General features: G+C 46.7%; 1 pseudogene; it reads right to left on the reverse strand.

The window, feature by feature from the left end:
- Positions 1–10,442: 10,442 nt before the first annotated feature.
- On the reverse strand, positions 10,443–11,341 carry LOC119512666 (annotated as a pseudogene).
- Between the last annotated feature and the right edge of the window lie 15,603 nt (positions 11,342–26,944).

Consider the following 26,944-nt stretch of genomic DNA (forward strand, 5'->3'; position numbering starts at 1 on the left):
GTTAACCTAACTCCACTACAGTCAAGAACATACTCTGTTTTATTCCATCCTTTATGTTTGTTGGTACTTGCTTTATGGCCCATATCCCATATGACTTTTAAAAAATGTGATTTCTGAAATTTGTTTGGCACAATGAGCTGAATACATCAATTAGGCCAAATTTGTTAATCACATTATCCAAATTTTAACTTACTGATTTTTGCCTGCTATTCTATCAGTTACTGAGAGGGGTATGTTAAAATTTTCAGCTCACAGCTGGAGTTTTTTATTTCTCATTTTGGTTTTGTCATTTCTGCCTTATATATTTTGAGACTAATTACTAGATATTTGCAAATTTAGAATTGTTATATCCTCTTGTTTTATCAACAGTTTAATCAATGTGAAATGTCTCTCTAGTAATGCTTGGTGATTTAGAGTTGATTTTTTATGTTATTAAATAGCCACACAATCTTGCATTTGGTTATCATGCATGGTGTATCATTTTCCATCCTTTCACCTTTAACGTACCATTCTAAAACTGGGTTCTGTCTTTTGTAAACATGTATAGTTGGTGCTGCTGTAGTTGTTTGAATTTAGTCTTACAATATTTGACTTTTGATTAGAGCTTTCAGTTAAGTTACATTTAATATAATTACTGATATATTGGGGTATATCCACCATGTTACTATTTGTTTTCTGTTAATCCCTTTTGGTCTCCTCTTATTTACTCAACTTTATTGTCTTTTTTTATATTTATTCAACTTTCATTTTATTAGCTCAAGGTATATATTCTTTTATTACTCTTATCAGAGATTAACACATGTATTATTGATCTAGTTCAGGCAATATTAAGATCCAAAAGACCTCCACCTCAGGCTTTTTTGTTATTGTTTCCATGTGTTCTAATTTCACATATGTTTTATACCCCTGCAAGATTTTATTATGAATGTTATAAAGTAATATTTGATTAGATTAATCCCTATATTTATCTTTTCTGTTGTTATTTACTCCTTCTTGCATTTCTGTGTTTCTCCCAGGAATCATTTTCCTTCCTCCTGAAGAACTTGTTTTAGTTTTTCTTTTAGCATGGTTCTGCTGGTGATGAATTCTCTTAGTTTCTGTTTGTCTGAAAAACTCTTTATTTTGTTTTCATGTTGAAGGAAATTTAATTTGAAGGATATCCATTTAGGCTTCAAAGCTGATAGTTCTTTCTTTTAGCACTTTAAAGATGCTGCTCTATTGTCTTCTAGATTGCATTATTTCTGTTGCAAAATCATCTGTCCATAGGGTTATCAGATAAAACACAAGATTCCCAGTTACATTTGAATTTCAGAAAACCAATATTCTTTAGTATACGTATGCCTCAGAGTCATTGTTTACCTGATATTCAAATTGAACTGTATGTTTTGTATTTCTGTTTACTAAATCTGGCAACCCTAGCTGTCATGAGTAAAACAAAACACCTTTGGCCAACAGAAATAATAGAGTAGCAATCCATATCTTTAATTTGACAAAAGAAATTTAACAAAAACTCTTGGAAGCATTACAATTAATGGTGAGACACCAGGGAAAAAATATGCTAAAGTTCAGAACAAGACAAGGATATTTGGTACCACCAACACAACTCATTATTTTCCTGGAGAGCTAAGTCATTTCATTAGAAGAAGAAAAAATAAGTGAGACATAGAGAATGGAAAGGAAAAGATAAAACCATCATTTCACAGAGAAAATATTGATTAGAAATAGTATAAGTTCATCCTATATGATAAAAATGCACCCAAAGTTTACTTAGAGACAAATTTGTAATCCTAAATGCTTCCATTGTTAAACAAGAAAAACTAAAAATGAATTTCAAAAAATCTTTCCATTAAAGATGTTAAAAATTAATAGGTAGTGATTTCAAGACATTAAAGTAACAGTATTTAAGACAGTGTGATATTGGCATAAGAGGAGACATATATATCAATGTAATGGAATAGAGAGTTCAGAAACAGAGCCATACACATATGACCAATTAACTGATTTGCAACAAAGGGGACAAGTTAATTCAGTGGGAGAAAGGATGGTCTTTTAAACAAAAGGTACTGGATCTACTGGTTATCCACAAGGGATAAAAGTGAACCTCAACCCTTTCCTCAAGCCATACCCAAAAATTTATGGAAAATGGATCAGAGACCTACTTGTAAAACTTAAAACAATAAAGTGTCTAGAAGAAATCATAAGAAATAATCTTCATGACTTTGGGGTGAGCAGATATTTCTTAGTTGGGAACACAGAAGGAATGAACCATAAAAGAAAAATTTAATAAAATTCATGAAAACGAAAACCTTTTGCTCTTTCAAAAAATAACATTAAGAAAATGAAAAGATAAACTACAGACTGGGGAAAAAATGTTTGCAATACATATATCTGACAAAGGACTTTGTATCTAGGATATATAAAGAACTCCTAGAACCTATTAATAATAAGAAAAACAACCCAATAAAAACCTACAAAAGATCATCTTTTTCCTTTCCTCCCATCTGACTTCCAAATATGAACAGGGACTCTTATAATTTATTTCCAATGCTGGCCTAACATATTATTGTTAACAGTTTTAGCTGGAAAGGAATACCGGTAGCAAAAGAACAAAGAAATAGGTACACTTATTGTGGTAGGTGGAATTATGTTCCCCAGTGAAAAACATGTTCTTAATCCACATTCCTCTGGGTTTGAATTTTTTTGTAAGTAGGACCTTTTGAAAATATTATTATTAGTTAAGGTGTGGGCAAACTGAATCAGGGTGGGTCTTAACCCATGCTACTAGAGGCCTTGAAAAGAGAAGACAGAGAAAGCCACAGAGAGGAGCCAGAAGCCGGAAGTCAGCAGAAACCGGAAGAGCAGACACAAGAGGGGAGAGAGAGAGAGGGGGAGAAAGTGCCCGCCATTTGATAGGAGCAGAGGTGCAAGCCAAGGAAGCCCAAGGATTGCGGCAAGCCAGCGTCAGTCCCTGCGGACTTTGGGGAGAAACATGGTCTTGCCAATGCCTTGATTTGTGGTTTCTAGTCTCCGAAACCACAAGACAATAAATTCCTGTTCTTAAGCTAACCGGTGTACGATATTTGTCATAGCAGCCTGGCAAACTAAGACGCTTATTTATCACTGATGAGAATGTAAATTGGTACGAGCCTTTCTGAATGGCAGTTTGGGAGTTATAGTATGCACACTCTTTTCTCAGAAATTCCATTTCCAAGAGTTTATTCTAAGTTCTAAATTGGAGCTCACGCTCAGGAAGATCTAGCTATAGAAAACTGCAAGAAACTGGATATTGCCTAAATGACTCCCAATAGGGAATTGGTTAAATAAATGATAATATAGTCATACAATAGAATTATATGTGGCCAATAAAAATGTTGTTATAGAAATATATGAGATGAGGAGATTCCACATTATATTAAGTGAAAAGGCAGTTATAAAAGAATATGTACAGTAAGATTCAAGTTTTATTAAAAAATGCTTTTATGTAATGTTTGACATTCAATAATGTTACCTCTGGGAATTATGATTAGTGGTTATTTTTCTTTTTGCACTTCTATATTTTTTTCATTTCCCAGATCAACTGGCCTAGTAACCCTATCAAGGAATGATCCATGTTTTTATGGGTCCTAAGGGGACCAGCTTATTTCCTATAGAACTGAATCTAGGGGCTCTCTTCTGGCTGCCCTCACTAGCTCGCCCAGCCTTTCTGACCTGCACCCCCCCCCCCCCCCCCCCCCCGGCCAGCCCTGGTCCCTCTAGATCTCTCACCCTTGAGAAAACAGCCATTTCTGGCTCTTCTCCAGGTACAGCTCCTGGATTAGTGTGACCTTCTTTCCAAGTAGTACTTGAAGTGCTAATTTTATCTTCTTTGTCTCCTCTTTTCCTATGCTCCACTCACCTAATCCTTTCCTAGTGCCCCCTCCCTCCTACCTCATCCTTTGCAGAAATATCTCCTTGGGTCTCCAGACTCTCAATTTACAAATCACCTAACTGGTGAACTGAGCCTTCCCTCATTCAACTCTCTCATGCTGTTTATCCCTTGATGCTCAAGCTTTCTGGTCTGGTTTCAAAGTTTTTGTTATTAGAGGGGCTGCTGGTTCCAATTTTCTAACTCTTCTTACAGCACTTGGCCCAAGAGGGAAATGGACTTGCCCAAGGAGGGGCTCTGACTGGCCAGCTTGAATCACATCCTCATACCTGAACAAACCACCACGGTTCATAAGACATTTAACCAGCTGGGTCTTGATTCTCTCAATTATAAAAGGAGGGCATTGACTTAGATAGGTTCTAAAATTCCTTACTGCTCAAACACTTTATGACTTTACGAATCCAAATTCTACACCTGCAGGCTGACTACCTCAGAGTTCTGGTTCTGTATCTCTCTGCTTTGCATTTCCAGTTGCAAGGCCCATCATTAACTCAAACTCAACAACTCTGAAAGCAGTCATCATTTTCTCCCCTGCAGCCTGGGCTTTGTTTCTGCCAGTGGGACCACTGCTCTCTCTTACACCAAGACCCAAATATTTGGAATCATTTTTAACTGCTTAAATGCTCTTATCATGTATACTTAAGTGGTCACTGCTTACCATTAATTCTTCCTTGAAAAAGTCTTGCAGTCAGTCCTGGTTTGGACTTTCTTAAGATATATCTAGTTGAGGATTGTGGAGTAGAAATCCCTGGGAATCAGTCCCTCCACCAGAACAACTATTAAATGGATTAAACAGGCAGGAACTGTCTGAATAAAATATTTTGAAACTCCAGAGTCTATGCAGCATCCAAGGAAGAGCTGGAGGAAGAGGCTGGTAAATCATGGTAAATACCAGTGAGTTCCACCCTTGTGGCAGGCAGCAGTGGGAGCTCCTGGTGCAGCTTGCTGGTGCAAGGATGGGATGTAAAGACCTACTCCTCCAAACTCTAGGGGTATGTGGTTTGATTGCTGATCATTGCTTTTGATCAGCCACTTCAGATCACTAGGGGCCAGCTCTGGGGGCAGCCACTGTTCTAACCACCCTCAGGCAAAAGTGGCAGAAGAATCCTAAAGACAGGATCCTTCTGCAAAACTATGGAAGCAGTTAAAGGGCTCCAGTCACAGGGGAGTGCTGAATCCAGAACACACGGTTTCTTCTCATAGGAGAAGCTCCCATGGCTCTTACTGGTCCCTTCCTTACCCTTCCCCAATGCGGTGTGGAGTCAGCCGGCACTCCCAGTGTGGGCCCTGGCCCTGTTCCAGAGGGAGCAGAGTAGCCCCGAGCACACACTAGGGTGCCTGTGTGTTGGCACCCATCTATCCGGTGGAAGTCTAAAGCACTGAACCAGGAAACGTGTCTCAGGCTCACTGTCCCAGAATTTGTCCTGAAGGCAGAGAAGCAGATTGCAGACAGCTGAAGTAGTGCAATAAACAATTAAGTCTAAGTGGCCTGGGGCAAGGAACCACCTGTATTAAGTCACACAAAGACCACCTAGGAGGGGGCGAAAGTCTGTTTCAAAGAGAGTAGAGGGGGCATTAGAACTCCTATAAACTGTAAATAGGGGAATTCCCAAGGCCACCAGCAAATACTAGCCCAGGAAAAGAAGCAGTCTACACGACTCCATGCAGTCTCAGGTATGACAGAGGACCCTGTACTTTGCTAAGCGCTGAAGGATGCCACCAGCCAAAGAGGAGCCAATTGGCAAAGACTGTGAAAGGAGCTTCTTGCTTTAGTTTATTTGTTTTGGCTAGCTCCTGGCAATCAAGAAAATCTGTCCTATCACTAACTGGACACAAACTTAAGGAACAGACATCTCAGAGACTAAATCCTAGAGTTAATACTTTAAAATATTAGAATGTACAGTATGCAACAAAATGTTATAAAACAAACAGACAGGAAATGAGGGCCCATCCAAAGGAACAAGGTAAAAGCTGTAAAAACCATCAATGAAGAGGACCAGACTTTGGACATACTGGACAAAGACTTTTAAAAAATGATCCTCAGTATGCTCAAGGAGATAAAGGAAAACACAGAAAAAGAACTAAACGATATGAAGAAAGCAATGAATGAACAAAATGGGAATCTCTTTGAGATTCTCAGTAGGAATGACACAGAATTACTGGAGTTAAAGACCACAGTAACTAACATGAAAATTTCCCTAGAGGATTTCAACAGCAGATTGGAGCTGGCAGAAGAAAGAACCAGTGATCTCAAAGACAAGACAATAGAAATGATTCAGGCTTAGAGGAGAAAGAAAAAAGAATAAAATAGAGTGAACAAAGCCTAAGAGGCCAGTGGGACACCATCAAGCATACCAATATTTGCATGATGGGAGTCCCAGAGGACAAAAAAAAGAGAACGGGGCAGAAGGAATATTTAAATAAATAATGGCAAAAAACTTCCTAAATTTAACAAAAGACACACATTCAAGAATCAAATGAACCCCAAACAGGATAAACTCAAAGAGAACCATGTCCGGGCATGTAGTAATAAAACTGTCCAATGCCAAGGGCAAGGAGAGAGTTCTGAAAGCTGCAAGAGAAAACAATGGGTTATGTACAAGGGAGTCCTTATTAGATCAAGTGCCGATTTCTCATCAGAAACCCTGGAGGCGAGAAAGCAGTGGCATGAAATATTTAAGGTGCTGAGAGAAAACAACTGCCAACCAAGAATTTTATATCCGGCAAGACTTTCTTTCAAAAATGAAGGAAAGATTAAGACATTTTCAGATAACAAAAACTGAGAGAGTTCATTACCACTAGACCTGCCCTACAAGCACTGCTAAAGGGAGTTCTTCAGGCTAAAAAGAAAGGACACTAGACAGTGGTTCAAAGCAGCATAAAGAAATAAAGACTTATGTTCATTATGGCATTATTTACAATTTCCAAAAGAGGGAAGCAACCAAAGAGTCCATGAACTGACCGATAAATAAAATGTGGTATATACATACAATGGAATATTATTCTGCCATAAAAAGGAATGAAGTTCTGATAAATGTGACAACATGTATAAACATTGAGGACATCATGTTGAGTGAAATAATCCAGACACAAAAGGACAAATATTGTATGATGTTGCTGATATGAAATAATTAGAACAAGCAAATTCATAGAGTCAGAAACTAGAATAGATATTACCAGGGGCTGGGTGGGGTAGGGAATGGGGAGTTAATGCTTAAATTGTACAGAGTTTCTATTTGGGGTGAAGAAGAAATTTTGGTGTTGGATGATTGTGATGGTAGCACAACATTGTAAATGTAATTAACAACACTGAATTATATATTTGAGTGTGGTTAGAAGGGGTAATTTTAGGTTGTATCTGTGTTACTAGAATGAAAATTAAAAAAAAACATAGGACTGGACAAGACAAACAGTGAACTTTTGAGTAAATCCTGGGCTATAGTTAAGAGTACAATTATAATAATATTGTTTCATCAATTTTAACAGAGGTACCACACTAATGAAAGGTGTTAATAAGGAGGCGAGGTATATGGGAACTCCACATCTTCTGCATTTTTCTGAAAACCTACAACTTCTCTAAGAAAAAATAAAAAAATAAAAGTATATCTAGATCTATCTCAATATTTATTTCTCTTATACGTCTACATCTCTCTGTCTCTGTCTTTATATATCTATATCCATCATACATATCTCCAATCTCTATCCCAAGTTCCAGGCCCATATCTTCAAATATATATGGAACATTTCTACCTGGATGCCTCTCAGCATGTCAAATTCTTTATCCTTTCCTCAAATGCCTGTTCTTTATCCTCCCCTCCTTGTGCGTGAGCCATCGTGAGAAGAGTTATCACTGTACACGCCATTTCCCAACCTATAAACCTTGGACATAACCTCAACTCTTCTGCCCTAACCATTCCCCTTTAAGCCCATCAAGTCTACCTCAGAAACAGCTCTCAAACTTCCTTCCTCTTCCTTGTACCTACCTAAGGTACAAAAATTGCTCTAGTTCAGGTTCTTGTTAGGTTTCATCTGAACCACTGAAATGGCCCCTTCACTACTCTCCCTGCCCCACATCCCTCCCCCCACCCCCTCTTTGCTTTCATGCTGAGTGCTTCACGGTCACTAAACCAACCAAGGCCATTTGCTACTTGGCAACTTCCAAGGCCCACCCTTTACCTATGGGATGAAGCCCAAATATCTTAACACCAAAAGAAGGTATTCTAAGAGCTATAGGAGGTATTCAGAAATTATTTCAAATCATTTCTTATTAAGCTCCCAAGTGAAGACATAGCAAGACATAAGCAAAGACGGAGAGTGGTGCATCAAAAGAAAACCAGATTTCAGAATGAGCTGAGGCTTGCAAAAAAAAAAAGGGGGGAACAAATCAACTTGAGTATTGGTCTCTAGCAAGAGGACCAGGACCCCCCTCTCCTATTCTCTCCTCTCTTCTAGGTTTACTTTTCCTGGGCTGACCTGTCAGCTAAGCCTGGAGGATGCTCCCACTGTGGTGGGCCTTCAGCATCAGTGCTGCTCTGGCAAAACACCCTCTGCATTGCACAACCCCCTCTTCTCCCCTGGCTGGGCTGGGGGGCTCAGGATAGCCCTTCCCCACATGGTGGGGTCCCTGGGTCTGGGCTGGGCTCACTGGAGAGGAGGAGGTCACCCAGCACGGGCCTGGAGAGACTTGGCCCAGCTCTGCACTGGGGTTCGGGGCGAAGTCCTGGCTGGCAACAAAGGACTCCTTTGCGTTGTTTTGTCACTGAGCTTGTATCTCCTATGGGGACTCTGGAGAAGGCTTGTGTTGAAAGCAGGACTTGGAGCCCACACCTGGGCCATCTACGTCTTTAATTATGAGCACCATCAGCACGGCATCCTGCCACAACTGAAACGCCCAGGATTGATTTTAGTCCTACAAAGCAAGAAAAATAAGGAAGCAATAGGAGTACGTTTTCTGGCAGATGGTATCTGGGAACAGATGACAGAGAGAAGACAGGTCAGTTAACTCCCACTAAAAGGAAAAAAAAAAAATCGGCTTTCTCTGTCCAAGACAGTGATCTCTATTCTTGGAAGTATAGGACAAATGTGGCGAGGCAGGAATTTAGGCATAAAAATAGGACTGGGTGGTAAAAGAGCAACTTACTGCTTTTGAAAAAATAAATTTTAATGGGAGTTTTTTTTTAAACTTTAAATGTAAAGAACACTTTGAAGCCAAATGAAGAAAGTAAAGGAGTCGGTTACAGTCTCACCATCCAAAGATCAACTTTTATTAACAATTGTGTCTAGTTCCTTTCACCCCCCACCCCTTTTTATTTATACTGGGCATGCATCCTCTATTTCTTTTACAAGTGGAAGTCTTAATATATGTGACTTTTTGTATTCTGCTTTTTACTTTAGCATGTGTTCTTGTTTGCTGATGCTGCCGTTATGCAAAATACCAGAAATGGAATGGCTTTTATAAAGGGGGTTTATTTGGTTACAGATTTACAGTTTGAAGGCCATAAAAATGTCCAAATTAAGGCATCAACACAAGTGTACCTTCACCGAAGGAAGGCCAATAGTGTCCAGAAAACCTCTGTTAGCTGGGAAGGCATGTGGCTGGCATCTGCTGATCCCAGGTTGCCTTTCAAAATGGCATTCTCCAAAATGTCTCTAGGCTTAGCTTCTCAGGGCAAACTCTGAGATAGTATCTCCAAAGTGTCAAGAAAAGTCTGCTTTCGATGGCTGTCTCCAAAATGTCTCTCTTAGCTGCTGCAGCAAGCTTCTTTTGTCTGTAAGCTCTTTTATAGGACTCCAGCAATTAAATCAAGACCCAGGCTGAAAGGGCAGGACCACGTCTCCATGGAAATAATTCAGTCAGGGTTATCACCTATAGTTGGGTGGGTCACATCCCCAAGGAAACAAATTACCCAAAGATTCCAACCTAATCAACACTAATATGTCTGCCCCTACAAGGTTGCGTTAAAGAACATGGTGTCTTGGGGGACATAATACATCCAAACTGGCACAGCATGTAAACCTTTGCTAATTTGACAAACATTTGTTGAGCACTTATGATGCTCCAGACGAGGTCCGGTCATGGGGAAGCCTATTTCCTCACAGTGTTGGCAGTCAGGTGTGATAAGGGCAAAGAGAGAACGTGTGGGGTCTGGGGGAGCCCACAGGAAGGGCCCTCCCTGATGGGTGTGGGGTGGGTGCTGTGGAGGAGCTGAATCCAACAGAGGGAGTGACAACTGGGCAGGAAAAGAGCCCGAGGAAGAATGTCCTAGGGACTGGAAGAAAGCAAAAGCATGAGAAGTTAAATGGAATCTTATCCAGGAAGTATCTAGAGGGCTGGGGGTGAGCCTGGGTGGGAGCAGGCTGGATAAGAAAGGGAAGCATGAGCTGAGGTTGGTGCAGTAGATGGGGGCTGGGTTGCGATGGGCCCCTCAGACTTATGGGTGGTGCTGAGGTGTCGGAAAAGTATCTTGAGGGTGATGGGGAGTACAGAAGAGGTTTTTTTTTTTTTTTTTTTAATGTATCAGTTATTTAATTAGGTTCTTTGCAAAAAGTTTAGAACACCAATTTGTGAGGATAAACTCCATTTGTGAGAGAGAACACAGAACGCAGATAGCCTTGGAGCTGAGGAACAGCTTTGATTTTTGGCATAAGTTGTGAGTCCACAGTTTTCTGATCAACCTTGCGCTGCTCTGTAAGCTCATATTTCTCTTTCTCTGTGTCGAAGATCTCACCTTCCTGGTGTCTGGGCTTACGCAGCTTCTTCTTCTTGAAGTAAGCATCAGTGAGATGTTTTGGGATTTTCACACTACTTATGTCAACTTTGGTGGAGGTGGCAATGACAAATTTCTGGTGTGCCCTACGCAGCGGTACTCAGTTGAGGACCAGGGGTCCAGTCACAAGTAGCAAGCCACTGCCCAGCTGCTTCAGAAAAACCACTCTCTTGCCCCTGTGGCGACCAGTGAGGATGATCAGAATGGTCCCGGGAGTGATGCTGGATCGCAGCTTTCTCACATGCTGACTGAAGGGTTTTCTGCCATGGCTCAACAGCTTCCGAGGCACATCTTCAGTAGGATAATATCTAGGCATTTTGCACCGTTTAACCACTCTGGTACCTCCGTTTTTGTCACCACCAACAGGTTTTGTGACAGTGGCAAGAACCTTCTCCTTCTTTTTCTTTTCAATCCTGGATTTAGCTGCTGAATACTTCCTCTTGTACATGGCCTTTCTGGAATACATTGCAGATCGCGAATATCTGCCAATTCCTCTGACGAGAACTGGGTTTTGACTGCAGTGAGGCTTCCCTTTTTTGGGCTTTTTGGTTTTGAGGCTAGTCTTCTTAACATTGCCACTGGCATCAGCCTTCTTGGCCTCAGGTTTCTTCTCCATAGTTGCTGGCTTTTCAGCCTTTTCACCCACCATCTTCTGAGATGGGAAAGAGAACTAAAGACCCCCAGAAGAGTTTTAAGAAAGGGAGTAACATGATTATTCTGCATTTCAGAAAGATTGCTTAGGCTACATTGTGAAGGACAAATTGGGAGGGGATAGGAATAGCATCAGGGAGACCATTAGGAAACTCTGTAGTGATCCTGGGGAGTGCTGGATGATCTCTGAGCCAGGGAGATGGCAGTGGGGATGGAGAGAAGCCTGTGGATTCAACAGCTTTTTAGGAATTTGTAACAATAAGAATTGGTGATTCCCGTGCTAGAGAACATGGGAAGCTCAGGAAGGGAGAGAAGATGTGCTCTGCTTTGGACAAATTGAGCTAAAGATGCTGGGGGCAGCTGATTGGACATGCCCAGTAGGCAATTTCTTCTTGGAACACTATCTTCTCTTGGCAACTGTGATCCTTCCTCCCCACCCCAGGTGGTCTTTGTACCACATGGACCACTCCTTCCATGTCTCCTGTGCCGGTTTGAATGTATTGTGTCCCCCAAATGCCATTATCTTTGTGGTCTTGTGGGGCAGACGTTTTGGTGCTGGTTAGATTTGCTTAGAATGTGCCCCACCCAGCTGTGAGTGATGATTCTGATGAGATGTTCCCATGGAGGCGTGGCCCCGCCCATTCAGCGTGGGCCTTGATCAGTGGAGCTATATAAATGAGCTGACTCAGAGAGAGGGAACGGAGTGCAGCTGGGAGTGATGTTTTGAAGAGAAGCAAGCTTGCTAGAGAGGAACGTCCTGGGAGAAAGCCATTTTGAGGCCGGAGCTTTGGAGCAGACGCCAGCTGCCTTCCTAGCTAACAGAGGTTTTCCAGACGCCATTGGCCATCCTCCAGTGAAGGTACCCGATTGCTGAGGTGTTACCTTGGACGCTTTGTGGCCTTAAGACTGTAACTGTGTAGCGAAATAAACCCCCGTTTTATAAAAGCCTATCCATCTCTGGTGTTTTGCATTCTGCAGCATTAGCAAACTAGAACATCTCCTTAGCTGACTTGCCTTCCTTTGCCTCCCTTCAACGACTGGGGCTTTAGGCTCTAGCTTGGGCCCTGTTTTTCTCTCCTTAAGCACACTTGCCCTTGGGGAGCTCATCCAGCCCTGGGGCTTTATGTCAGCAGAAGGCACTTAACTGTACATCTCCAGCCTGACCCTCTTCCCTGCGCTCCAGACTTATGTATACAACTGCCTCCTTGTCATTTCCGTTAGGATGTCTCCAACGGGCAACTCAGATTTAATTCGTCCAAAATAAAACTCTTAGTTCCCACCTTCTATCTCTCTAAATCTAACTCCCAGTTTTCCTGCTCTCAGTAGATAGCTGTCTCCATTGTTCCTTCTCCACGCCTAATCCGTAAGTCCTTCCAGCTCAACCTCCAAAATACATTTCAACTCTGTCTACCTCTCTCCAACCTTATTTCCACCACCGGGCTTTAGGCTACCATAATCACTTACTCCAACAATTCATACCCCAGCAAGCAGCCAGAGTGAATGTTTAAACCATTAAATCCATACATATTACCCTTTTGAGTAGAACCGTCTGGTGGTTTCCTACTCCACTGAGAGTGATATCCAAACATCCGACGAGGGTGTAGACCAAGGGCTGGCAAACTGTGGCCCACAGGCCAAATCTAGCCCACTGCCTGTTTCTGTAAAATCAAGTTTTATTGAATCACGGCCACTGCCATTTACTTCAGACACTTTTGCACTACAATGGCAAAATTAACTAGTTTAGAGATCAAAGTGACAAAACCAAGGCTTAAAATTTTTTATTCTCTGGCCCGTTACAGAAAAAAGTTTGCTGATCCCTGGTTAGACCAAGAGGCCCCCCAGGATCTGGCCCTGCCCACGCCATTTCTGCCTGCCGCAGCCCACCCAGGCCCCCCAGACACACAGGCCTTCTTCCTGTCCCTTGAGCAGGCAAAGCCTTTTCCCACCAAGGGCCTTTAGACTTGCTCTTCCATCTCCCTGGAAAGCTCTTTCTTCAGTTCCGGGTATGGTGTCTCTTCTCAGCATTCAAATTAAATTCAAACATTATCTCCTCAGAGATAATTAATAGAGCCTCCGTGGTGGTTGTGTACTGTGTCAACTTGCTAAGCTGGAACCCCAGTTCCTACAATTCCCTTCAACGCATGCTTCTGGGTAGGGTGAGCCAAAAATACATAACAAAGGAAAAAGACAATTTGCACAAAATTTGGAAAGCAGAGGTGAGGTAGCAGCCTTTGCTGTCTGCATGTAATTGTGGTTACATGTGACAAGAGACAGAGGTGCTGGGGGATTCCAGCTTGCCCTTGCTTTCCCCTGCTTCATGTTCAAGCGCCCCGACTCCAGCTGCAGAAGAAACAGTCTTCGGTAGATTCTCCCTCTCTCTCCTCACGGCCCCACTATGGCTGAGCGTGCCTGGCTTCCGGGAGTCTGGTTGGTGACTGTCCTCTGACCCCCCGACTCCCCCTTTAGGACCTTTGCTTCCTTAGATTTCCATATGGCTTTGTAATAACTCCCTATTTCACAATACTCAGAGTGGCTCTGTCCAGTGGTGTCTCCTCAGCCCCCAGTCACCCCGCCCCACCACCCCTTTAGCCCTTTCCACCACATGGAATCATCTGATGAGTGGGTACTTAAATGAGTGAATGAGTGAAGGAATGAATGCATAGGTCCAAAGCTCAGGAGAGAGATCCTAGAGTTACGCAGCCACAGGAGTGGATGAGATCACCCAGGGGAGTCTAAAGTGAGGAGAGAAGAGGGAAAGAGGAGAGTCAATGACAGGATCCCAAAGAAGACCCACAGTGCACACCGAGCAGGTGCAGCCGGAGGGGCAGGAGCCAACTGGGAGCACAGTGCCGTGAAGGGCAAGGAAAGGACCATTTCAAGATGGAGAGATGGGGCCACATGCTGCTGAAATTGGATTTTTCAGTAAGGCCATGGGGGCACTTGGAGAGAGCAGTTTCAGGAAAGTGGTGGGGACAGAGCCACGCTCCCACGGGCTGGGGAGTCAGTAGGGAGAGGAAGGAGGGACTGCAGAGAGCGAGCTTCCAAGGAGTTGGCTGCGAGTGGGAGGGGGAGCCAGGGCAGCAGCTGTGGGCGGTAGGGCATAACACGGTGGACATCTGAGCATCACAAAATGCAGCCTGGATGGCAAATAGTGTGTGTAGGGGGTGCTAATTGCAAGACGGATGTCCCCGAGAAGCAGGAGGAGATGCTGCCTGTGTGACTGTCATTGGGGAAGGAACCCAGCGGGAGGGGGGAGGCTTAGAGCCAGCCTGGGACTACACCCCAAGAGCTCTAATTCCTACCTGGAGTTCTTGGCCAGGGGGAGTTTCCCTCTCTTTAGGAAGAGGCCATTTCTTCAGCTCTTCCCAGCCTCCTCTGGGAGCTGGGGAGGGGCCGAGCCCTTCCCTGCCCAGCTCAGCCCCTGGAGAGGGCTGTGTTTGCACAGGTGGGCCCCGCTTTAAGAAGCCCCATTATAGGAAGACTCTGGCTTTTTAAACTGGGGTCCATAAAAGAATATGCCAAGAGGGTTCTTGAAGTAATGAGCTCCCTAGTTAGTGCTTTGAAACTTATTTTTACATCTTGGAGGAGAGATTATGAGCTGGGGGACCTGAGAACTGTGGGAGGCGAAGACCCCGAGGCTGGCATTGTCCTGGCTCAGGCTCAGAGGCCCCATCGGGGAGGTGGGTGGGGGAGGGGTATGAGCTGCAACTCAGGGAAGGGCCCTGGGTCTGGGGAATTCAGATTGACACAACTCTGTGTGTCTAAACCCAGTTATTAGCCAAGGCAAGGCCCACTGGGATTAGAACTGTTTATCTCCACAGACCCAGAGCCAGCCTGGCTCAGTGTGAGGTCTGGGCCAGCAGCTGCCAGGCGGAGGGGACTGTTCCCCTGAGTCTGGTAAGGATGAGCAGGGTGTGGGCAGAGGATGGTGGAGGGTGAGGAAGGGGTGTGTGGAGGGGATTATGGGGTGAGGAAACCAGAGAGCTGGTCAGCCCAGGTGCTGCTAAGATTCTTCCACTTGATTGAAAAATTCTCTCATCTTTCCCATTCATTCATTCGTTGCCAAAATCTTTATTAAGCACCTCCCTACACCAGGCTCATTGCTGGGTATTAAATAGTGAGTGAAACAGGACTTGTCCCAGCTCTTGTGGAACATTCCAGTAGGGGAGACACACATTAGACAAGTCATTGTGCCAACATGTAATGATGAACTGAAGGAGATATGGAGAGAAAGGCCAGGAAGCCAGGAGAGCGTATAACGGGGAACTCTGACCTACGGGGGGGGCTAGGGAGGGGTAGGGGATGTTGTGGTGGTTACGCAGTGGTTGTCGGGGTCCTGGGGGAGTTGCCTTTTATCTGGGACCTCAAGGATGAGTGACACTAACCAGGGGAGTGTAGGATTCTAGGTTGAGAGAAGAGCATGTACAAAAGTCCTGAGGTCCTGGGACACAGAACCCACAGGAGGAAGCAGGGAAGTCAGAGTAGCTGGACACTGAGAATGAGGGCAGAAGACGTTAGGGAGGTTCGCCAGGGCCAGACCACACAGGGCCTTGTTGGCGGCGGCAAGGGGTGCAGACTTTATTCAGAGTGAAAATTGGAAGCCCTTGGCTGCCGTTCAGTGGACTGCAGAGATTTGGACGTGCCCACTCCCTCCTGGCAATTCTAAGGGTGGTGCTCTAAGGAAACAAGCCCAACGCCACGCACTCCCAGGCCCCTTCTCACTTTATTTCCCTCCTCCCAGGAACGCTTCCCAGAGACAGCTTGAAACTGAACCACCCTGGTGTCTCCTGCTCTGGCTCTCAGCCTTGACCACAGGGCCCACTGTCCAGAGCCCATGGGCTGCAGGAGGACACGGGTGCAGCAGCGGGGCTGTCCTCCTTGGAGGGGCACTCAGGGACCCCCTAGTCCCACCCTCTTGTTTGACTTGTTGTAAAAATTCACAGATAGGCAAGAGGAAGAACAGAGCTCCCCAGCTCCCACAGAGCTTTTTTTTTAAATTTGAAACCTTTATTTTGAAACTGTGATATTACTTTTTTTTTAATGAAAGCATTTTTAATATCAGAAGGAAATGGATGATAAAAAATAATTTTAGATTTATTTTTATAACCCTCCATCTGTGAGAGCTATAAAATATTTTAAAATTTTCCTCAGTTTTTTATTCCGTTTTATTGAGATATATTCACATACCATACAATCATCCATGGCATACAATCAGTTGTTCACAGTACCATCATATAGTTGTGCATTCATCACCACAATCAATTTCTGAACATTTTCATTACTCCAAAAAATAAAAACATAAAAATAAGAATAAAAGTAAAAAAGAACATCCAAAACATCCCATCTCCCCCTATTATTCATTTAATTTTTGTCCCCATTTTTCTACGCATCCACCCATACACTGGATAAAGGGAGTGTGAGCCACAAGGTTTTCACAATCACACAGCCACACTGTGTCAGCTACAGAGTTATACAATAGTTTTTAAGAATCAAGGCTACTGGGTCACAGTTTAACAGTTTCAGGTATCTCCTTCTAGCTATTCTAATACAATAAAAACTGAAAAGGTATATCTGTATAATGCATAAGAATAACCTCCAGAATGACCTCTCGACTCCATTTGAAATCTCTCAGCCACTGAACCTTTATTTTGTTTCATCTCTCTTCCCCTCTTGGTCAAGAAGACCCTACTATGCCAGGCCCAGACTCATACCCAGGAGTCATAGCTTGTGTTGCCAGGGGGATTTACATGCCTGGGAGTCATGTCCAACTTAGTGGGAAGGGCAGTGAGTTTCCCTGCAGAGTTGGCTTAGAGAGAGAGGCCATATTTGAGCAACAAAAGAGGTTCCTTGGGGGTGACACTTAGGCATAATTATAAGTAGACTTAGCCTCTCCTTTGCAGTAACAAGCTTCATAAGGGCAAGCCCCAAGATCGAGGGCTCGTCCTTCTAAACTGGTAGTCCCCAGTGCTTGTGAGAATATCAGTAATTCCCCAGGTGGGGAGGTTTAATATTTCCACATTTTCCCCCAGTCCCTCAAAGGGACTTTGCAAATATATATTTATTCTCTGCCCAAATTACTTTGAGATGTATCTGGGCTTCACACTAACCTTTACAAATGAATCAGATCTCACTCCCTATTCAAAATTCCATGTAATTATGGTGTTTGAATAAACTGACCATACAAGTTAAATTACATAGTGTGCTAGAGAAAATATAGATTTTTGCTCCCCAAAACATCTCTTCCTTTGGAAGAGAATGTCTCGCACAGAAGTTGAAGTTTTATAACACTGTCAATATCGTTCTTTACCCTTTTGTCTGATTTGCCTTAGTCCTAACCAGATCAGTTTCATTCATATCTCTAACTGAGGTCTGAACTCTTTTTCAGCTTTTTAAACTGTTGCTGTATGGGGTAATGCTGACATTCATAGCTGTGGAACTCTATCTCTGAGTCTCAGGTGTCACACAGATACCAGAAGTTCCAGGGACCAACCAGGTTATACACAAAGAGCTCAGCATCTCAGAATTTAGAGATAACCATTACAACTCAGGAACAGATGTGACTGTCACAGAGCATTTTTGCTGCTAGAAAAACTTCATTCCAGAGGCCTCAAATGCCTCACATTGGCTGTCTCTGGTGAGACCTTGATGTGAACTAGATGCTGCAGAAGGGGAAAAAGTAAGCAAGATGCATGCTTGAAAAGAGGATCAAAAGTGTATCACGGTCCCTCTCATCTATGTATTCCTGTGAGGTTCACAAAGCACATTTCCAGAATCAGTTACTATGAGAAGTGTGTACTTTCTATCTTCACTCCAGGGATGGGAAGACTGAGGTTCAGAGAAGTGAAGTGACTTGCCTAAGGTCACACAGCCAGTAAGTGGAGACACTGACCCCAGCCTTGAGACCCAATGTCTGCCGTTTTGAACTTCTTCACAGTGGGAGTAGGAGAAAAGTGAGATTGCGAGAGAAGAGAACTGCCAACGAGGGCTTCATGGGGCAGGGGGAGTCCGACAGGGGTGATGTGATCTATTTGGCAGGGGTGGGGTTCGTGCAAAGAAAGCAATAAGAGATCAGGCTGAGAGTGCATTGGAGCAAGCAAATGGAAGGTTCTGAACATCAGGCTGAAGAGGTTTGATTTCTTTGGAGATTCTGGGAAGGCTTTCGAGCAGAGGCGTCACCCAGGTGCATACTGGGAATCTTGTTTGGGGCTGGAAGGCAGGATGGGTTGGAGGTAGAGGAGGGAGAGGAGGCAGGGCCCGGTTCTGAGGCCTCTGTGGGCAGGAGAGAAAAGTCAGGTGTGATTGTGGGGGAGGAGCAGAGACCTCAGTGGGACTTGTTGAACAATGAGCTGTGTGTGTGTGTGTGTGTGTGTGTGTGTGTGTGTGTGTGTTGAGGGGAGGCAGGGTGGCTAATGAATCCCAGAGGACTCTAAGGCCGAGAGCTTGGCTCACCCTGACACACTGGCGTCAGGTGGGGGGTGTGGACACTTGGCCAGGCAGAGGCGGAGGTGCCGAGAGGACACTCAGCTGGGGAAGCCAAGGAGGGTATTGGAAAGTCGCGCCTGGAGCTCGGAAGGGAGGGGCTCTGGGGTTAACTAGCTTCTAGTGTGAATTAATCACCAATTAGCCAATCATTCCAAAATGCTGCCTCTGTGAATTCCCACACTTCCTAGTCAAACTCCACAACTCCAGTCTTCGAATTCTGGCTCGACATTCCTGAGGTTGGCCCCACCCTTGGCTATCGCTAATGACAACATCAGTTCATCCTTCATCTTCCACAGGTTCTACCCCCTGCTCTTGGCCAACTCGGGGTGGAGATGTACAGAGAAACTCACCTCTCCGTTCCCGTTGGACTTATCTTCTAAGCTGCCCTAAGGCTGCCTCACAACCCCAAAGAAAATTGCGAGGTCATGTCCTTCTATGTTCTCACCGACACTTTTGCTCATGTCTTTTGCCCATTCTGGTGCTTCCTCTGGAATGCCAGCCCTTCCCACTTGGCTCATCTCAACTTTCCCAGGTGGGCAGCCAAAAACTCTTGTAGGGTGAAAACCACAAGCCTATGCAAACCCTGTTCATTTTCCAAGGTGCAACCTAAGTTTCACCTCCCCCAGGATTCTCCCATGATGATGCTTTAGCCAGCTCCCCACACCAGGCTCGGATGGTATTGACTCTGTATTACATGGACGGTTTGTGTTATATACAGCATTTGCCCAACAAGTGAGAAATTGGTTTCCTTCTGTTTTTGTTGCTCCCTGTTTATTTCATGCTTGTAGGCTGCGTCAGTCAGGATGGGTGAGACTCTGCAGTAGTAACAGATTCACTCTGAAATCTCAGTGGCTTCACACAATTCCAGGTTGCATCTTGCTTATGCCACATGTCTGTCCACTGTGGGGTGGCAGGAGGCTCTGCTTCTTACAGTGGCTTGAGCACCCAGGCCGATGGGAACCTGGAAGCTTAGAGCTTCATCATCTGGAATGCGCCATCCGGTAGAACTTTCTGTAATGACGGAAGGGGTCTGTATCTGCACTGGCCAACATATCAGCTCTTAGCCATGAGTGGCTATTGGGGCCTTGAAATGTGACTAGTGTGACTAAGCAACAGGATTTTAAATTTCATTTAATTTTAGTTAATTGAATTTAAATTGGCCAGGAGAGGCTAGCGGCTACCAAACTGTTTCATGAGGTCTCCAGGTTCATGCCCAGATGTTAAGGGAAGAGAGTGTGTGCAGAATTCTCAGTTGCTTTGCTCTGCTCAGCCAAGGAGTAATCTTTGGTCACAAGCAGTCACCTGGCTCCAGGGGGCTGCAAAAATGTGGGGGAGCACAGGAATATTCAGAGATCAAGAATCAGCTTTGCCAGCCACAGGACTCTTCTAAATAGAGTCAAACCTTCCTGAATAAGATGCATGAGATCGGGGAGGGGGGGCGGGCAGTGAAAAGGGCAGATTGAGAGGTGTTGGATGGAAAGAATGGGGAGGAATGGGCTGAGATGTAGTGGAGGGATCATAGATTACAGATGCACAAACAGGCCCAGAGAGGGCAAGGAGCCTGTTCATTGCCACACAGCCAGGCCAGGCTTAGAGGCTGGGCTTAGAGTCCTGGTGTCCTGGCTCTCAGCAAAGCAAGAAGAGGGAAGACAGCTCTACCTGTTCCTGGAGAAAGAGCAACCCAGCTTGGGAAATGTCGAGCTTTCCATTCTGGGTCCCTGGGAAGGGAAGAGCCGAGAGCTGCCAAAGCTCTTGGAAGGGAAGGGCCCTCACAGGGCTTTTGGTTTTCCAATGGCCTTGGCTCTGGCCGGCACAAGGTGAGTCACCGAGGCTGGATGAGCAGCAGGGCAAAAACCTAGCATGAGGTCATCTGGGCCACACTTCCTGCCTGACCTCGGCCCCTGGGCCAGCTTCAGGGAGTTTCCCAGGGTCATTGAGGAAGGGGTCATGCCCTGGGCGGCTGCGGAGCTCCTGCCATTGCAAAGAGGGGGAGGCGGGGTTTGGGGGTGTGTGCTCTCTGGGTCAGGGGCCAGTTTGCTGTGGAGGGGACCTCGGAGGCAACTTGGCCGGGGGCGCTGTGAGGTCCAGGGAGAGGCCCCAGATCACACAGGGAGTTGGTGACCAAACTGTGACCAGTGCCCGAGGCTCCGGTACAAGGCCTTTTCAGCTCCCAACACTCAGGGGTCCTTCAAGGCAGGACCAGCGTGGCCCAATTTCATCCTCACAGTCTCGAGGTTGATGCCTGGTCCAGCTGTTTTTATTTTTCCTAAAGACCCACATAACTCAGACCCCACCCCCTTCTGATTTAAATCCTTGCTGCTGTTGGAACCCATTTCTTTTCTTCTCATCCCCCCAGGACAGAAGACAAAGCTCCAATGGCAGAGAAAAGCCGACCCGAGCAGAGGACATGTTTTACCTGGGCATAGAGCCTGGGGAGGGAGTCTCTGCTTTCCACAAACCAGGTAATCATAAATCTGTATTTTAAAAAAAGGTCAGGTGGAGAAATTCTTAACTGTCCAAAAACGTTTTCCATTTTACCAAAGACTTAACCCATGGGGTTTCATTAAGGCAAGGCGTTCCCTGATGTATTTCATTTGGAATCTGATTCACAAAACTTCTAATTTAATCAGCAAAATATTATTAACAACTACCATCTGTAAGGCACCGAAGGTTTTCAAAATATGGCAACCCATTAAAGTTAGGCCCACCTGTAGACTCCTCAAGCTCTCGGGAACCCCAGATCAGTTTGGAGTACACTGGCCTCCAATCTGCCCAGACCAGGAGAACGGAACCCCCATTTGATAAAAGGAAAACTGTGGCTGGAGGAAGGAGCTGGAGTCCAGACCTGGGAAATGAGTCTGGGGGTGAGGGGCAGGAGTGTTTAGAACCTGGTCAGCTGCCGAGCTCCTTCGATCCTGAATTCGCCCCCTCTGCCCCCAGTGTGCAGTGGGCTTGGGGCTACTTAGCTGAGTGGTGAGATCCCACCCAGGCCGGCATGCATTCCTGAAAATGCTCTTCCCCTCTTTCTACTTCTGTTCTGGGTTGGACCCCTGCCTCTGCTCGTATCTGTGCCAGATGGTATTTAACCAAGATTTCCAAATATCTCCTAGCCCGCATTCTCTTCCCCAAGGTAACCTTGCCATGCCCCCCACAGGGGTGGAGTCCAGCTCCCCTCCCGCTGTGGGCTGTGGTTGCTCAGACCGTAGAGTACAGCAGTGATGCCGTGATAACGTGTGGACTTCTGAGGCTGGTCCTGTAACACATGTGCTTGGAGGCCTAGGAGCCATGCAAGATGCCCAAACGCCCAAGGCTGCCATGCTGTGAGGAGGCCGAGCCACGTGGAGAGGCCGTGGAGGTGGTCTCGTGGCCAGTGATGGCCCAGGTGCCAGGTTGGGGAGGGGGAGCCCTCGGATGATTCCAGCCCCAGCCCTGGAGCTCCTCGACCCTCCCCCCTGCAGCCTCCTGGGCTGAAGCACCAGGCAGTGTATAGCACAGACCAGCTACCCCCTCCATGCCCCTTCTAATTACTGACCCACAGAATGTGTGGACATCATAATGGCTGTGGGGTAATTGGCTACTCAGCCATAGTAAATGGGACATTGCCCTACTCTGAGGTCATGTGGCATCTAGCATTTTCCTCCATAGCACTCATGCCTGCCAGGCAATTGCTTGTTAATTGCTCTTTGTCCCATTCAACTGGAAGTGCCAGGAGGGCAGGGACAATATCAGCCCATCATGATAGCCCTGGGGAAGCGAACTGGGAGATGCTCAGTGGGTATTGCATGAACAATTGACCCCTAAACTTGACCTCAGGATGACTCTGGCCCTGAATTCAGACTGACTCTAACCTTGGCCTCTGACCAACCCTTGATTCTGGCATCAAAGACCTAATCCTGGCTGCAGCCTGAGCACCAAGCCTAGCTTCAGGCTAACCCCTCAACTTGACCTCATAGTGACCCCTGACCCCGACCCCAGGCTGATGGCTGACCTGCTCCTGCCTGCCTCTCCTGACATCTTGGGCTCCACTCCCCCGGCCTCCCCGTTTCTGGCCCCACTGCCCTTCTTGTCATTGCCGGAAGGTGAAAACTCTTCCAGGTTTCTGCACCTTAGTGAGCCCCTCCCTGCCAGGAAAACTCTTCCCTCTATTAACTCTTCCTTTCAATCCTGCTTAAATGTTACTTCCTTAAGGAGGGGCTAATTTAAAGGAGACCCCCTTTATAACTGCTCTTAGCATTTTTTCACACTTCATATATATAAATTATTATATACAAGATGTCATTGTCTGTCTGACATCTTTCTCTTCCTGCAGATGCCCTCTGTGAGTACAGGGATCGTGTTTGATTTATTCACCCCTCTATTCACAGTGCCTCGCCCAGCACAGGCCTGGCACCTAAGTGGGACCTAATAAACAATTATGGAGTGAATGAACGAATGAATGAAAAATGCATGGGTGCCACCTCTTCCAGGAAGCCCTCCGTGCTCCCTTCCCCGGCCACGATGGAATCCATGATCTTCCTCTGTTCTCTCTCGGGGCCCCCTGGACAGCCTGATCGCAGCTCTCGTCCAGGAACCGAGTTATTTGCGGCCACACCGCACCCCTCCAGCGCGTGCCTCCTTCCGCGCAGGCCCGGGCGGCTCAATAACCGCCGGCTGAACTGTTGAACCGAAGCGCTTCAGAGAAGAAACGAACGAAGCAGCCGAGAAAACGAGGCAGAAGGAGGCAGGTGGAGGCATCCGGGACCTCCCGTCCCCCCTCCCCGTCGCCGCCCCCCTGAGGATTTCGGGCAGTCAAAAGTTCCAGCTCCACATTTTCTGGAAGAGGGAGGGAAATCTGTGTGTGGAGAAAAAAGTCCCCAAACTCAAATCACGCACACAGAACAACAAGCCATAAAACAGAGCACCGCTGGGAGAAGATGGGGTCACGTGGTGGGAATCTGGGTTGCAGGGGGTGGGGGAGGCAGCGCTTGAAGAAACGCAGCCTCCTCAATGGGAACCAGATGGGCCGCGGGCTCTTAAATAGAATCCCAGACTCCGCGGGCGCTGGGGGGGGCGCCGGGCTGGGGGTGGGGTCGCTCCTCTTGCCCCCTCGTGTGCAGCGGGGAAGTGGAGGCAGAGGGAGCCCGGTGGCTGCTGGACCCCAGGCCTCCTGGCTCGGGGTCAGGGCTGCTTCCCCCTGCCACGCTGTCCTTCTGCAGCGACCTCTGCCAGTATCTCCAAATTAGAAGCATATTGAGAAGCAATCGTGTCGTTTCTTCCTTCTCTACTTTCTTCCAACTCTTTCTCTTTGGGGTATGGTTGTAGAGGTGCCAGGAAGTGCTCCTGGTTCCAAAATCCCCACCCAGCAGCAGATCACACGATAATAATGATGCTTGTGACAGACGCTGTACGAGGTGCTTTACAGCTGTTACATTATGGAGCTGTCCCAACAACCCAGGGGGGCTGTGTTGATCTATCTGTTGGATATTCTGTACGGAGGGGGTGCAGGATGGCAGATGAGGCTGAGGAGGTGGGGATGAGATATCATCTTGCTTCTTACTGATCACTTAGGATTTAATGTCTCAACCAGAGACCTTGAAGCAACAGAAGCACTGAATAAAGCTGACCTTAGGGGATCAGCTAGATCTCTTGAGATATTGAACTGGAAGTGGCCTCCACTTTGCTCAACATTGCCTGTTACTCACCCTGCAAAACGATAGTGTGAAAACACGAAGGTGGATGTTTTATTCCCTGGTCTCCTGGGAGGCAAGAGCTTTGGTGACCCCTTTCACCCAAGAAAAGGTATTATCATCTTTTTCCAAGTTCCCCTGAGAGCCGGATTCTAACAGTAACTTCCCCAGGGCTCTGCAGGTTGCTCTGAGGGGCACCATTCACGTGGACTGTGATATGTGATGGCCTGACCTCCCCACTGCGCCTTCCTGATGCCCACCCAGGCAGGGGGCAGGACCCCTCAGGGCCTGGCGAGGCTGCCTTGCTTGTTTTAGCCTCAGTCTGTGCCCACTCCCAGGCAGGCGAACGATTGGGCTCCACTTACTCTGACATCTGTCCCTCTCTGGCCTGCCACAGGGCTGGAAACCCTTCCTTTCCTCAACTCTCTTTGGATTATCATCGTCTCCAACAAACAACCAGCCAATCCTCCAACCGGCAGGTGGCCAGTGCCCAGCGTGTGCCCCTGACCTGGCTACTGAGCCTGCTCCAAGAAGGCGGGAAGGGCATTCCTGCAGAGAGGCTGGATGGGGAATGGGCCTGCAGTGCCTGAGGTGGGATAGGGTGGGGGGCTGATGTGGCCACAGCACAGGCAGCAGGGAGGACAGCAGCAGGGAAATTGGGAGTTATGGGGTCCCAGCAGGGACCGGCTCAGAAAGATCCGGAAGGCCATGGCAAGGAGTCAGGATTTTATTCTAAGAGTCAGGGGGAGTCTTTGAAAGGCTTTACACAAGGAAGTGATGGGCTCATTTACATGTTTGAAATATCATCTGGCTCCAGTGGATTAGAGGGAACAGGAGTCAGAGCAGAGCATCGGGGCGGGTGGAGGGGAGATCCAGGTGGGAGACAATGGTGGCCTGGTCAGGGCAGTGCCAGTTCAATGGAGAGAAGTAGATGGATGTGAGTACGTGTTGGAGGAAGGTTTGATTGGACTTGAGGGATTGGATGTGGGGAAGAGGGCTTGGGAGGGCCCTAAGTTTGGGGCCTGAGCCATGGGGTAGCCGGAAGGGCCAGTCACTGGGATGGAAGGCTCTTTCCCTAACTCTCCTGCCCCTGACTTCTTCGATCCGTGACTGCAGCAAGTGAGTAACATGTGCTGTGGCCTCTCTCTGCTCCCTTCCTTGTAAAGCAGATGGTGAGAGAAGGAAGAAGGCCAAGGCTCTGCGGCTGCGATTGTACTTTCCACTTTTAGCTCAGCAGTTGGGAACCCATGGCCTTGCCATTCCTTGCCTCCCACTCTTGGTTCTCTTAGCTCTGCTCTAAATCAAATTCAGCCCGGTATTATTTATTGAGTGCCTGCTGTGGTCCAGCCACGTGACGGCCATTGTGGGCTAAATAGGAGAAAGAGCACATGTGGCCCAGCCTCTGTGGTGTGGGGACAGCCAGGGACACAGAGAGGGGCCTGAGCAGCCAAGTGAGCTGTCTTGGAAGAGGTGGGGGCTTGGCTTGGGCAAGAAGGATGAGAATGAATTGGGCAGAGGAGAAACGGGACTAGGGTGGGGAGGGATTCCCCATGAAGTTACTTTCATGGTGGAAAAAAAGGGCTAGAAAGCTGAGGTCAGACAGTGGGAATCGAAAGCAGAGCCAGCTCTGCTTGCCTGAAGCAGGGAAAGCCAGCTCCATCTCCCCAACACACACCCGGATATGTGCACGTGCCGTTCAGATTCCACTTCTGGGAGGCCCCATCCTAACCTCAGCCTTCTAAGGTTAGAAGGCTGCCTCTGCCCTGATAAGGTAAAAGGAAGAAGGCTGAGAGGTCATTTTGTCCATTTTCTTGCCTTACCACCCCGCACCACCACCAAGGAGCCAGCTGAGAGGTCTTTGAAGACAGCGATTTGCTTGTTTCCTGCTTATCTATTGGGGAAGCTCGGAACCTCCCCAATAGCAGGTCAGCTTCTCCATTCTCTAGAAAGCTTCAGGGGTTCTCAAAGGGTGGGCCCCGGGCCAGCAGCATCAGCCTCCCGTGGGAACTTGTTAGAAATGCACCCTACACCTGCTGCTGAGCTCCTGCTACCTGGGTTTTAACACACCCTCCTGGTGATTCCGATGCAGCCAAGTTGGACACATTGCTGCCTGGGACCAAGCTTCCAGATTGCGGAGATGTTTCTCTTCTGCTGCTCCCTCTGAGAGGAAGCTCCTACGCAGGCCCTCCAGGGTCGAACCCTGCCTCCTCCCCACAAGTCATTTCCGCCCGCACTGACTCCTTAGCTCTTTAAGTTTATTGCCCACTTCCGCCCCTACCCGGGGCTGTGGGAGTGGAGACCAGGTGGCAGCATCTGCCTCCCTCTCGCCCTCCCACCCCAGCCTGGCTGTCCACATCCACTTAGTGCCCTCCTCGGAGCCAGCGCCATCACCACAGAACGTTCCCAGGAGGCTGAATAAATGGTTGGTTGGTGCAAAGAAAGGGGTGACACCC

The sequence above is a fragment of the Choloepus didactylus genome, chromosome 17 (genome assembly GCF_015220235.1).
Source record: "Choloepus didactylus isolate mChoDid1 chromosome 17, mChoDid1.pri, whole genome shotgun sequence".
Classification (NCBI taxonomy): Eukaryota; Metazoa; Chordata; class Mammalia; order Pilosa; family Megalonychidae; genus Choloepus; species Choloepus didactylus.